This window comes from Stegodyphus dumicola, chromosome 10, assembly GCF_044657685.1.
Source record: "Stegodyphus dumicola isolate Sdum_Otavi_A_Nest chromosome 10, ASM4465768v1".
Lineage (NCBI taxonomy): Eukaryota > Metazoa > Arthropoda > Arachnida > Araneae > Eresidae > Stegodyphus > Stegodyphus dumicola.
The window spans coordinates 145,572,949-145,587,930 of NC_140777.1; the positions used below are offsets into that span (position 1 = coordinate 145,572,949).

Here is a 14,982-nt window from a genome sequence, read left to right on the forward strand (position 1 = left end):
TGCAAAGTGAGAAAATGCTGAGAGTGGTGATAAAGAATTTACCCAACTCAGTCAAGGAAGAGGTAATCATGCAGGACCTTCAAAGAAGAAATTTCCCAGTCACCAAAGTAAAGCAATTCCGGAGAAGCCGGAAAAATTAATTTGAGAAGTTGCCAATCTACTACGTTGAACTGGAAAAGACAGCAGAGTGATTTGCAATTCATCATGTGAATAACATGTTTGGACTGAATGTAAGGATAGAAAAATTTGCGCCGAGGACTTTTGAAATGGTACGGTGCCAACAGTATAGTCACTTTCAGCACCTATGTTTCAACCCCGAAAGATGCTGCAAATGTGGGCAGGCCCACAGGAGTGAGTTATGCACCCTAAAGGATGAGGAAAAGCCCACTTTCATTTTTTGCAGTCAGGCTCATGTGAGCTCATATCGAGTATGTGAGGCTTATAGAAAACGATTCAAGAGGAAAAAGACCGTAACCAGACCCAAGGGGCCAGTCCCGACGTCAGCAGATTTCCCGCAACTAACCAGGAAGAATATCGTGCCAGAAAAGAGAGCTGCGGGAATCTCCTACAGTGAGAAAGTCAAAGGAGTATCTAAATGAAATATCAGAAGCAGTTTCATGGCTGCAGGATCAGAAAATTTAGAAGTTTCTATGTGCCATCATAGGTAGCATTGAAAAAATCAGAGCAGCCAACAACACCTCGGCGAAGTTAGCAGCAGCATTCCAGGCTGCTTTAAGACTAATGGAATTTGCATCAGTTAGTACTCTGAAGTCCGATGATCAGTTAGTACCCTGAAGTCCGATGATCAGTTAGTACCCTGAACGAAGAGCTCGACCGAGAGCTCACCAGCTTGATGGATTTTCTTGACTTGATCTACTGCATTTACGCAGGACTTTTTTTGAACTCTTGGATTCACGACTCCGTTTTTGTTTAGCCCCTTTTCCACGTCTCAGATGGCCAGACCTCGGTCTTGATCGTATTTCACGTCATCGTTTGCCTTTAGATTTTTTCAACAGCGAAATGCCAATGGGTTTTTAGATCGAATGGCATAAGATCTGTGTAGCTGAGCCCATCACAAAGGATGCCTATGCTTATGCTTTATATCACCATTTTGTGCTGCATTCAATTGATCACGAAACACGTTACACGCTTGATGCTTGTTGGAAAGAGATTTTATGTCAAATTCCAATTTAGTTAACTTCAGTCTCAAGTCTCCTCGTTTTGTTAAATCCAGTCGATTTTTTTTTAAATCAGTAAATAATTTCTGGCACTAAATCAGCATTCAGCTAAATATGAAGACGGAAACGGTAACAATAGTTCTGTTGCATTTGGATATTTGATTTCGGTTTCCTCACAGAGCCATACCATCACTCCCTTTATATTATTAAAGTTTCTATTGGATCATCATTTTGCATTTCTGCGAGTTTTTGATGCTGCATATTTGAAATATCAGCCAAATGCACCAACATTGGCTGCATCATCCAAGTTGGGAAATGAATTTGTTTTAAATCAAAAAATTTTTCTTTTAAATCAGGCGATAAAATTTTCAGATTATCGACCAATAAGATGTATAGCGATATCAGTCACTTTATACTTTTCGAGTCAATGGAAGCTTTTCAAAATTTTTGTTGTAAATATATGACTGACATAATTCAATAAAGATAATGAAATCAAATATCTCCGCTTTTTCATCAACAAGAATTTTACTTGCTTCTTGAAGTTGCTTATTTAACACATTTAGTTAAAGATATCGGCTAAATAACTCACAAATGCATTAACATCAACCGTTAACAGATTTTTCACTTCACGTTTGTCGCTTACAAATTAACTAAAAGTATCAAACTGTTCAATAAATCTTTTCAAGCAGTTCCCTTTCGACAGACATCTTACTTCATAAGTCTCATATGGTCTTCATTTTGTTCTTCACAAAATAACTTGAAGATACGTCAACATTTGACACTAGCTTTAATATCATTGATACACTTTATAACTGAATTCAGTACTTCATTTTTAGAACAGGCGAAATGGTTTTAGCTATCAGGTTTTGCCTATGAATAACATAATGCACAAGAAGCATTTCTGAATTCTTCTCTTTCTTCAATTTTAAACAACCCCTTTTTTTCGCCATCACATTAAGAGCACTATCTGCAGCACAAGATGTTATATTTTCATGGGTATATTTTTGACATCTAAATAATTTTTTAGCTTATTATAAATATCTTTGGAGGTAATGGTGTTTCCTAGTGATTTACAAAACAACATATCTTCAGGAGAATCACATTTAACTTATTATAAATATCTTTGGAGGTAATGGTGTTTTCTAATGATTTACAGAATAACATTTCTTCAGGAGAATCACCTTTATCAATATATCTTACGTAAGTTATAAGTACGGCTTCCTTGTCTCCCAAAATTGATTCATCCATTTGGACCGAAAATTTGTTTGTTTTCAGCTTTTTAACAAGTTTTATTTCAATATCCTCAATCATTTCATCTCTTCTTTTCTAACAGTATTGTTACTTAAAGGCATAGCTTTAACGTCTTTGTTATCTTTTTCTAGAACGTTTTAATAGATGCTGATATTGATGTTTGATTAAATTCTAGTATGACTTTTCGCAGATTTAGCGATGAGTAATGAAATTTGATAACTAGTATCAAGAATAAGATTAACAGTTGCATTATGAGCAGTAAATAGAGACTTTAATGTTACTCCTTTTTTAAAAATATTTCTTTAAAGTTTGAAAATAATTCAAATTTGAATTAATATGAGCATTATGTTTCGCCTTCAAATGTGCCTCAAGACGACCTCGTTTCATTGATTCATTGGTCAGAATTGTGGCATAAGAGACAAAAAGAAGACCGTTCATCGTGTACAGCGAATATGAAACCAAATTTTAAATATTCCTCTGAATACTGACGAACTTTTTTCTTGCTTGCACCACTCATTTCAGTAAGGGCTGAATGAAATAAATATAAGATCAATTAAAAATTTCGTTACACTGCTAAATATAAGCAAAGCTGAAAGCAGCTGCTGTTGCCATACAAGGGAAGAATAATATACCTGTTGCCGTCCCTACAGTAAAAGAGAAAATGAATTCGTTGGCCGACATGTGCGAAAAACATCTGGAAAGCATAATGTGTCAACTATTTAAATGACCTTTAAAAGCATTTAAATGTCGATGCCTACAGCGAAAATTTTTCATAAATTATTTAAAATGCACCACAATTTAAAAACATTTTTACGTTTACTCTTACATTATACTTTATTTTTGGGAATAAAAAATGAAATTTCGAAAAATTTCGACTTCTTGAAGAGAATTTTGAAATTTAAACGTCCATTGTCCCTTAAACTCTGGAGGAGTATATTTTCCAATTGCCTCCCTGTGGGGCGTAGGCCCCACATTGGAAAACACTAGTCTAAACTATAATCAACGATGCGATGAGACTGATTTAACATTTCTGAAATATGTGATCTTAGGAATATGGTATAACTGCCCAAATTTGGAATTGAAAAAACTTCTAACAAATAATTCTCAACATAGGGTTCAGTTTAAATTTTGATAAATAATAGTACTAAGTATCTTATAAATGAGGACATTATAGTCGCTTCTTATCTCTTAGTTATATGGTTAACATATTTATTTATGTATAAATGTATGAGCTTTCTAGCAAAGCCGTTCATGCAGTAAGAAAGCTACGTCGCAAAAATGAGCGTTTATTTATTCTAATGATTAAGTAAGATTCACATTAGTGACGAAAGGTTTCTGTCGGCGAAGAGCTAGCTGAATCTTTTAGTAATCGATTGTAATGTAAACTAATAGTTTCCTCCTCAGACAGGAATTGAAATACACTTGCATGTAAAACTTTAGAAAATAATCAGGTTTTTCACTTACAATTTGAAACTGGAGTGGCCTGTATCTGGGAAAATCAAAGATATCCCTGTTGATGCCAATATGATAAGAAAAATACACAATAATGACAACGGGAAAAAAAGTGCACATAGATGCTTCAGAAAGACAGATGCATTTCAAAAAGGATTACATGCTTTAGTTGCAGTGGTGAGGATGAATTACTGTCGGTGATTAAATGAAGGTCAGAAATGGTCTTTAATGGTTCACCTTCAATGTCTAATCATGATTAGAGAACATTTCAAATGCAGCTGTTGATAAATTCATCCTATCCTACTTGGCCGGTTATATATTGACGCAGTTTTCATCTGTTGAACAATTCTTGGTGGATGAGAATTCAATTGTTCTTGTTGCAAGAGAGTCCGAAACGTGTTCAGTAGGATTAGATCGGACAGAGTAGTTAAATTCATTCCAGCAATATTCTCACAATTCGATACTTATCAGATTAGGGGTTTTCTTCAGTTTCCAAGAATTTTACTTCGTACGAAGTAAATGCACGCATAAGTAAATGTTTCTCAATGGTCATTTTGCTAATTAAGATACGGGATGAAATTTCCGCAATAAGCATGCTCACAGTAAGAAATTTGGAGAGAATTCCTGAATATTTTTATTTAACTGGTTATGTATTCACGATTTAAAAATTTCTATATGCGAGAACTTCTTGGAGAAGAATTACGGTTATGCAAGTTACTATATGATTTTCGGTTTAAGTTTGGGATAGTAGCCTTTAAAAATAATGTTATATTTTATATCCTTATGTAATTTCTAGTCATAAGCTTTTCTTACCAGAAAATGTCAAATTTGCAACTGAACAAAAATAATGTGGAATAAGTTAAAAAGAACAGAAACTATCATTCAATTTCGAGTATATAATTAGCATGCTAATTAGAAACGGCTTTTACGAACTGCTTTAACTGCATAAAAGTTTATTAAATTATCAGTTAGGTAGATTATAAATTATATCATGTAGATATGCTATTAAAAGTAAAAATAAAAGCTTTTATGTTCTCTCATTTTTATCATACAATATATAATGTACTATTTTTATAATTTGAAAGGCAAGATTGCAGCAGAACTGGTAATCTGCCCAGGAAAGATAAAAATTAAAGACATCTCTAACCTCAGACTCAGTTCGACTTACGAGACTTAATTCTCGTAAGAATGGCAAAGCTGTGAGGAATAACAGTTGGCCAGTCTGCATGGGTGATTTATTTTGTATAATCTAAGGTAATGTAGCCTAACGGGACGGAAAAAGGGAAAAGCTCGATTATAGACTTTGGTAGAATAAAAAAAAGTAGTATACATGATTATCAGAGTCAGATTTGAAAATAAATCATATCTGCACAAACTATAGGTTCATGAAATCCAAAGGTAAGAATGGCTTTTGTATGAGGATGGTTAGAAAAAGAATAGAGGGTAATTTTCAATAATTTCGCTTTTTTTGTTTCGTGATGTTGGGAGGCCCCAACTTGTCAGCAATAGTAGTAGTGACTGCTATGAACTGGAAATTACACAGACTCTTAAGAAGGGTTTAACTCCCTTTTTATTTCACTTTAGAAATCACAGTTGCGTTCACTCGACGCTCACAAACTACGCCGACCCGGCGGTTAAACAAAAATAGAAAAGTACAACTAAAAATGAATGACAGGATGAATAACTAACGAAGTCACTATCTACGAGGCTCTATAATTGTAACTATCTTAACCGCGTTCTAAGATACAGCTGAGATTCAGCAAACTTTCTGATTAAGAAGTTGAAAGATTCAACTAACTGCCGAAGTAGGCACACAGGCCGAAACGCGCGGTTCTTAAATTTCTACCTAGCAACCTTCACGCTCGTGATTAAAGAAGCACACACTTTAATCTCGTTTCCCTTCTATTTAACTCAAATTACTTCTGCTAAAATTTGAATACTCTGCGCGTTCTACTACGATTTACATACTGTGGCATTGGACATTCTAGGGGAAAGTAAAGGCTTGACAGGAAAGATAGCTTAAACTTAAAATAAATGTTAGTTAAAATAAATATAAACCCTACAGTTTCCTATAAAAACTCGGATGGTGGATTGAGTGAAATACTTTATCTAGAACTGTTAGACGGCTGTTGCCCAATGACTTGCAGTCACTGGACTAGAGGGCACTGGGCTAGTCCCCTAGCATCTTACGCATGAACACATTCGTATATATTTTTACTTTATTTTTCAGAAGCATTAAACGAAACATCATTTTGCTTCTTTTGAAATAGCGTGCTATTCGAAAGTGGCTGAGTTTTCGAGTGAAAGGGAGGAGTCCGAATGGCTCTCTGCCAGGACTAGCTCGCTTTAACCTGTTCCCATAGCTGCTGTAGATAAACTGCTAGCTATAGGTCATACGGCATTTTAATATTCTCGTGATTCTTGTAAGCGAAATTAATTTTAACTTTCAGCGCTATATCTCAGTTCGTCCTTGCGAAAGAATTCGAAGTAAAATATATTGATGCAAAAATTTCCAAGTTTCAACTACGGATAGAGAAGCGGTATGAAAAGCTAGTCCCAAGGCAAGGCAACGGGCTTATCAGCTGCCAGTGTCACAACCGTATCGTCTGGATAGCTTGTCTATTACATTTTTTGGAATAATATATTTTCAAAAGATACAAAATTTAAAATTTATGATGAAAGGTAGATCTATTTTGCATGTTCTTATTCGTAGAAGCATGAAACATGAAACATACCCATCATTCCAAAGTGGAATATTATATAATTTCAAAATGATAAATATTAAAACAAAAAAATAATCTGTTTTGCTGACGCTGTGCTCTTTTTAAGATAAAAAAATATTTTTAACTAATTATTTATTATTAAATTCACCAGATAAAAAAAGTAGTTATTTATTATAATGCTCATTTTGATTCCCCTTTTTTATCCGATTTTCATAAATTTATCAGAGCATATTAACTGTTATTGTACTCATTGGTCTTCAATGTCATTAGGCTTCGTATTCAAAATAAAATAAAGCCTGTCGTGACGCCCGTCTCTCTAAGACAATCACTACGTTCGTGGTCTTCTTAGAGAGAATTATAATTTTCCCTTCATACCTAGTACTAGTAAAAACCATGGCACCTCCCTGTTGCTGCCGTAACAGATGCAGACAAAGGTTTACGGTAAACAGTAGTACTAAAGTTGGATATGTGGCTTGTGATCAAGAAGTCGAGGAACGGAAGCGAACAGGATATCTCAAGTTTAGAAGTGAACTGAATAGCAGGATCAATGTAATTGAAAGAAATCATCCTTATTACCGTCGAACAGTATAAAGGTATCCTCAACATAGCGAAACCAGAGAGGAAAGTTTAAAATTTCTCGTGATTTTAATTCATAATTATGCATTAAGACACGGGTCACTAACCTTTCTGTCCCCAAGAGCACATTTTAGAATATCTCTTGGACGGCGGGCACCATTTACTTTTTCGAGGTGAATTTATATTTGGATATCGTTAAAAATACATGCACCTAAAAAAAGAGATCGGTCGCATTTCGCTTTGTGCTAGTATCTATGTTGGACGCAATTTCTATTTTATTAAAAGTGAAAAAACTTTCATATAGAATTTTATTGAAAACTAAAAATTTTTATTGTGATCCCACAGCGGCGGCCACACGTTAAACGATCGGCGGGTGCCATGGCACACGCAGGCGTACGGTTGGGAACCCCTGCATTAAGATATTACTCCAAGTCTTGCTGCCATCATTTTTATTAATCAAAATAATTTTTATCGAGTCAAAGTTCTTATCGGCTGGTGAATTTCTTCTCTTTCGTTGTTTGCACTTTTGCAGTTGAAGAAGGAGTCGGAAAATAGTCTTCTAAACCTTTGAAACGAGTCTTTCAAATTTATGAATATTAACCTGATTCTTGTTGCTTTAACTCCTCTAATAATGCAGAGGTTTTTAAAGAGTTTGCAGAACTAAATTTGTCCTACATATTACTACAGCACTGAGGTGCTTAGCTGTTCTAGTTGCCTCTCTCATCAAATGCATATGCGCAATCTAAGCAAAAGCTAACCCATTTGTTTCATGATAGCAATTTTTGCTATGCATTAATATCTTCTTATGCTAGGGAATGCATTTCGACGAGCACTGCATATTATTGCAACATGTTAAGGAAAAACATGGTAATATAAAGGAGTTCTATTGCCGCAGGAAAGAGTTTAGATTTATAAAGGATTTGATGAACATTATAAATGGCAATACAATAATATTGCGAATGTTGATTTGATGTTTTTAACAATATTTTGGTTTTAATACGTGTTGGGTGTCTTGCGTTAACCATGATGCTAATTATTACGGGCCAGGAGGATTGCAGCACATTCGTATAATACATAACGTTACCTTCTTGCGATCAAACACACACACACACACACACACACACACAAACGCACAAAAAAAAAAAAAAAAAAAAAAAAAAGGAGAAACAATACAAAATGACTATCACAAACAAAATAGTGTAGTTTTGGTTAGATTGCGCATGAGCATTTAACGCCAATATTACTATACTGCAGAATTATCATTACGCAGCAACGGAATTAACAATATTCAAAAATCAAATAGTAATAAGCCCGTAAAACACATGGGTCCATAGGCATTGCCTAATCTTAACTATCCATAGCTAAGTCACTAGGATCATAGTTAGTACAACCAAACTTCCTAAATACGAAGATACCGATTTGATGATTGATTACGATGACCTCATTGCTTAAGATCTAAGTACCTAACATTCACTTATTTGCCTTAACAAATATACAATATAAAACCAATTTATTTTGCGTTTTTTTCCCTTATCAGAAACAGAACTGTTTTTAAATCCTTTATCTTTTAATATTTAAAAAAAAAAAAAAAAAAAAAAGAAAAAAGAAAGAAAAGAGAAGAAAAAATCAGAGAAAATACATAGTTCGAACTTTTCTGAATCTACTGTGTGCTTTCCAGCATTTGTAATGTATTGAATTGGTATGAGCTTCATTTTCTTATAGGAAGAATTTCAAAATTATATGCATAAGAAAACTCCGATAACAAAATAAACTATTTTAAAGCAAACTACTTATCATAATTATAGGGAAATTTATCTCATTGTTGAAAACGGATCAGGCACAGCATTAGGGACCCCCCAAAAATGTCCTCTTATTATACATCGCGATTAAAAATATTTGAAAAATTATTAAAAGCAGATACAGGAAACCGAAAACAAGATTTTATAATGGAAAGTGTAGGTAAAAGACTCATTGATGTAATACACGGCGTTACAGACTGGTAGGCAAAAACATTTTGCTGGAATAAGTGGTCATTCTCCTAGCGGATTTCAAATAGTATGCATGCTATATGAATTCAGAGTTCACCGCCATCTACGGGGTAAAAGCTGCAAAGGGAAGGTATGGAGAACTCTTGAGTACCTCCTTTGAGCAGCTACTCTGTTTCCAAGAGCAGCACTACAGGCAAAATGCGCATCGACAAACTCCGCGTTCTAGTAGCGATGCATAACTTCCGAAATGCACCCGAGGAATGACAATTTACGCCAGCAAAATGCTTTTACTGTACTGCTCAATAGCGCCTGTACCACTCCAATGCTCTCTTTTGGCATGCATTTTCCATTACAAAATTTGCTGATTTCGGACTCGCTTCCTCTATATTTTTTAAGCATCATGTTAAGGCACTCGACGCTTATTTTAAGTCAAAGCTACTGTTCTGTTGAGAAACTGAAACCGCTGAAATACGACTGAAATAAGTGTTTTCAGCTTATAAATGCTTTCTGATGGAGCCAGATACAGGTGCGGATGGGGCTGATTTGACCGGTATGACCAACTTGTATAAAGGTGCCGACATCATTTGATAGCTTGCCATTGCTCGCGAATACAAAAAATGTGCCTGGCACCCTTATGAAATTCAATTTATACCATAAAGAATGCAACTTTCTTCATGATGCCATAGAATTCTCATAGGAAATTCTAAGAATCAATTCATAAGAATGATTTTATAAGGTTTTAAGAAGGATTCATAACGACCATTTCATAAGAATTCATTCCTGATAATTCCACAAGGATGCCAGTCCGATTTACATTAACATGCTGTGGTAGTATTTTTGTTAGCCGCCGATTTACATTAACGTACTGGCATTCTTATGACATAGTCGGGGGGGAGGAATATGAAAATTCCTCACTTTTATACTGTAAAGAAATACATAAATGAGTTTTGAACTTGTGCCGGGCTAACGACGACAAGGGTAAGACGAAAAGTTCACTACGATTGCAATTAGTTTATCTTTCGAATTTATTTATTTATTAGCATAATTAAAGCTTTTCCTTTCAATTATTTTATTGCTTTTTGTTGCATGAATTCTCTAATTATGATTAAGGTTTAATCCTTTTTTTTAAAAACCACTGATATCAGGTGATATACCAAACTTAATGGCTATTGGTTCCTTGGGAAATTTCTCAAATTTCCGATAGCCCTATCCGCCTCTGGCGGGATGTATTATGCGGAAAGTTTAATGCAAAAGTAACATAATTCCACTTTTTAAGAAAATGTAGTTATGCATGCAATGTGGAAGTGCAAAGTTGTCTACAAATGATGTACTATGTCTGATTAAAGAATCTTTGCCTCCCGTTTTTCTTTTACACCAACAAAAATGAGTAAGTCTATTCACAGGAACAACTGATTGTAAATAAACTACATCATCTTAATTTATTAAATGTATCTCATATAATGTATTTCAACTAACAATGTGGCAGCAGGAGGAAAGGAAAGTATATGAAAAAAAAAAAAAGAGGGGCATAAAATATTCTTTGTATCACACACCATCATTCTTTGTATTACACACCATCATTCTTTGTATTACACACCATCATTCTTTGTATTACACACCATTAAATTTTCAAATTATTCTAAATGTTCACAACATCAAATGTCTTAAAAAAGCGCTCCTTTGACCGTAATATAAAAACTGAAAGCTTTCAGATTTTTTTTAACTAATGTTGTGTTTACTATGCCATCTTTTTCATTATAATTATTTATCCTAGAGAATTTATTGAATCTGATATACAAAAGACTAATGAAATATTTCAGTTTTCTTACAAGTTTTAATGCTTTTTTTAAACAAAGGTATCTTTTTTTATCTTTTACATTTTTAGAACTGAGATACAGTTAGATCAACTGTGCGCTGAATTAGTGTATAATTTTTGAATGCGTATGGAAGTAACATATACGTAATTATACGAGTGAAAATTAAGTAAAAAAAAAATATGAGGATTATGTATTGAGTTTATGGGTTGAGGTTATATGTGAAATGAATTTCAGAGAATAGAAGTTTTCTGTATTAAAAATAGATTTTAATAAATCATTCTTTAAAACACTTTGTTTGTCATTACTTTTGTAGTAAAGAAGTTACAAATATTCTATCACATTCTACCTAAATTTAATGTTAAAAAAATTCATATACTTTGCTAGTTGTCTAGCAAAATAGTTTTCGTCTAATAATCTATAAAGTTATTCTTCTGATAAGAATTACTGTGTAAAAATTAAAAAAAAAAAATCCGAATCGATTTCGGATACAGAGCATAAAGCACTCATTTAAAAAATGAAATTGATTTAAGAAATTTACTACAAATAAAAGCGGAGAAAATTAACGGCAAAAGACTATAGTTATTAGCAACATATATCACTTTAATAATAATAATAACAGCAACAACAGCAGCAACAATAATAATAATAAGACCTCAAAAACCAAAAATTTACTTAAATTAAAAAATTTACTGCATTTCTTTCAGTGATCAAATTTTTTTTAATTTATTTATTTACTTAAAAAGCCAGGAGGGAATTCACGTTATTATTTTCGCTACAGTTTCAAAACCCACAGAAAAAAATTTCGCTTGCATAATACTTTGTATATCTTGCTCGAAAATGTTTGGAAGTTATTATTGAAGTTTTGACATATATTTTATGCATAAAAATATTTATTATGATCATTAATAATTTTTTACTTAAAACAAGCATTTCTTTATGCATACATAACTGTAAGAAAGATTTTGCCTGAGATTGCTATACTATAAGTACCTAGGTACTAAATCAAAAGAAAAAGCTAATTGCGTCTTCCCAGGACCACCAAATAGAATAAATAAATATTAAGTACATAGCTGAGATATAATGCTGAATACACTATAATACAAAGAATGTGAACGGATTACAAGTGAATTTTGAAGATTATGAATATTTAACAGAAAAAAAAATAAAAGCCTAGCTTTCTGAAATTTGAATTTGTTATATTAGAAAATAGGACTGGCTTCACGCGTAGGCGACACAGGCAACAGCATAGAATGCCGATTTCCGGAAAATCTAGTTAAATTATTTTAAATTATTCCTCCAAGCAATAACAGCTTAATAAAGGTTAATTTCCTTTTGAAATATTAATAGGTTTCATTTATGAGGAACGTTAACTGTACTAATCGTTTAGGACGTCGAAAATGCTGCAGCTGAGCCTGTGAATGAATGTATAGATGGAAGGCATACTCGAACAGTTTACTTGTAGATACATTTAAATATGAATAACAAAAGTGATTAGTAATGCTGCTGAATTTTAAATAACATTTGTACGCATGCTTTCCATTTCTGGAATCTGGCAGCTTGCCAATTAAAATTATTTTGAGAAGCAGTTGCATGCCAATAAAATAAAAATATATTAAAAAATAGGAAAAAAAAAGGCTATGGATTTAACTACATATAGTTTTCTAATTCTTAATAGAGATTGCCTGTGGCAAGTAACTGGTGGCACTGTGTAGGCCCTTACTATACCCGAAAATAGACTTTCTGCGGTAATCGCAAAATTTCATTATTTATCGGTATTTTCTCTAAGAAAAGTTTCAAGCATCTGCAAAAGTTTTAGAATTTTTTTATGATTTTTATGTGAACTATATATATATTCATATTAAGTTTAACAATATTTTCAGAAAAAGAATGGCATTTTATAATAAAATGAAAATAAAGGAAATATATTGTAACACCAAATGTACAAAAATGTATTTACTAAACTACAGGTACCTCTAGAGAAAATAAAATTATTGATTTATTCCTTTTTCAATGGCGCAAGATATTTGAGATTGCGCTAATCTTCTGTTTTTGCATTTTGTAAAGACGATAGAGGTACCATTTATTATTAAAATATGGCTTTTAATTGATAATTAATAGATGCTATTTCTTTACTCATTTATATACATTTATTTTCTAGCTGATGAGTAGAACTTGCGAAAGGGGCAAATAAAAAAAATCTATAAAGCGTATAGAAAATCATTAAAAAAAAAAAAAAAAAACTAACAGAAAACTTGAGTTTCAGAAAATAAGTATTCTTTTACCTTGGAAGTTCTTGGATTCGTTTTGATCTTTAAGAGTTTTGAGGGAGACCTTTTTCAGTAGGAACGTTTTCAAACGACGAGCAAAGAGTTGCTCTTCTTCTTCAGGTTCTCTTCTTCGTGTAACTGGATGGTTGCTGCCAGTTGTGGGTTTTCTTCACAGCTGGACACACCCAATCGATGGGAGTGCAGCGCCATCTCCGCTGGTGGGAAAACTTCTAACCAGGAGAGGTGAAATAGTGTTATTTAAAGGTGAAACCTTATTAAAACCATAAGATAAGACATCAGCATGCACCTACCATTTTTATTATTTCTTTTTATACAGTTCACATTGAATGGAATCATTAACAAAATAATTTTAACGCCGTATATAAAAATGTACATTTATTACTAAATTATTATCATATATATTATATAAGAATTATGATATATATATATATATACAGAATGTACTAAATAAAATATACCGAAACTGAATTTCAATTAAATATTGCTTTTATTAATGTACATGTAACAGGGACATATAGGCTATTGCGGCATGCAAAGACAGAGTTTATCTAAATAATATCAACAGAAATTAAATTAGCATACTTTTCGGTTTGGTCTTAACATACCGTTATTTGGAACACCCTATATATGTATATATATTGTTATCAGGTTTATTAGTAATGGGATAAATGACTATTATAAACGCAAATATTTCATAATAACATAAACCTATTAAGAAAGACAATAAAATTAGAGCTGCTAGTTTCACTACGGAAACAAAGATAAATTTGAGAAAGAGCAATACATGAAAAATTAACTGTGTGCTCTCTCAGAGTCAAACACAATAGTGATTGATAAACGGGCTCCTTGTTCTAACCTTTGTATTGTAAGAACACATAGGAGCAGTGCTTTTCATTCCTTAGGCAATTTCAAAGGAGGACAGATGCGAAAATTGGAGGCAATATCTTTCAACAACTATGAGGAATATAGATAAAAACTTGAAATTATAAGTAGAAAATTAAAATACATTAAGCGAATACTTAATAGAGAAGTATTGTAAAACTTATCCTACAAAAAGTAAAATGTTTGAACTAATGAAAAGAGCTTCAATTTCTTCCATGCACTTGCATTACCTGTGTCAATAATCACCTTTATTCATACTTATTAAAGCGTCTACATATTGATATGTTTAAGTGACCTAAAAATAAGTAAAAAGGATTTTTTGAATATTAAACTGTAGCAGTAATTTTACAAGTCAAGGTTCATATATCTTTAGAAGAAAATCCCTAAGAAAGTTATAAATAATATACAGTTTTCCTAATTATAATATCATAGGTTCAATAAACGTGTTATAAATCTTGTTTATTCCGTTTTAAATAAAATTGTTTTTGATTAATGTGAAATTAAATTACAAAATATCCTTATTCAAAATCTGTAAATGTTTCTTTCATTACACAGATGATTCCGAAACTGAGCGATGAAATCTCCGAAAACATTCTAAAAACTTAGGCAAACAAAATGTATCTTGTTTTTGAACAACCGCAATTAATTAAGAATTAAAACCTCAATTAACTAAGAATAATTAAAAATACACAACCACAATTAATTAAGAATAAATAAAAATAACGACCTCAATTAATTAAGAATAAATAAAAATAACGACCTCAATTAATTAATAATTAATTAAAAGCAGAGGCGAATTTTGTATTTAAGAGGCCCTAGGAGCAGTC

General features: G+C 32.6%; 1 protein-coding gene across 11 annotated transcripts in view; it reads right to left on the reverse strand.

Annotated features, from left to right (window-relative positions):
• Rab3-GEF (Rab3 GDP-GTP exchange factor) overlaps positions 1–13,419 on the reverse strand; it is a 176,712-nt gene extending 163,293 nt beyond the window's left edge. For 9 of the 11 annotated variants that reach the window (XR_015043574.1, XR_015043573.1, XM_085825652.1 and 6 more), the window contains exon 1: positions 13,268–13,419. The gene's annotated coding sequence lies outside the window, so the exon portion shown is untranslated. The remainder of the gene's footprint in view (positions 1–13,267) is intronic. The other 2 variants (XM_085825648.1, XM_085825649.1) reach the window with 2 other exon arrangements.
• Positions 13,420–14,982: the final 1,563 nt, after the last annotated feature.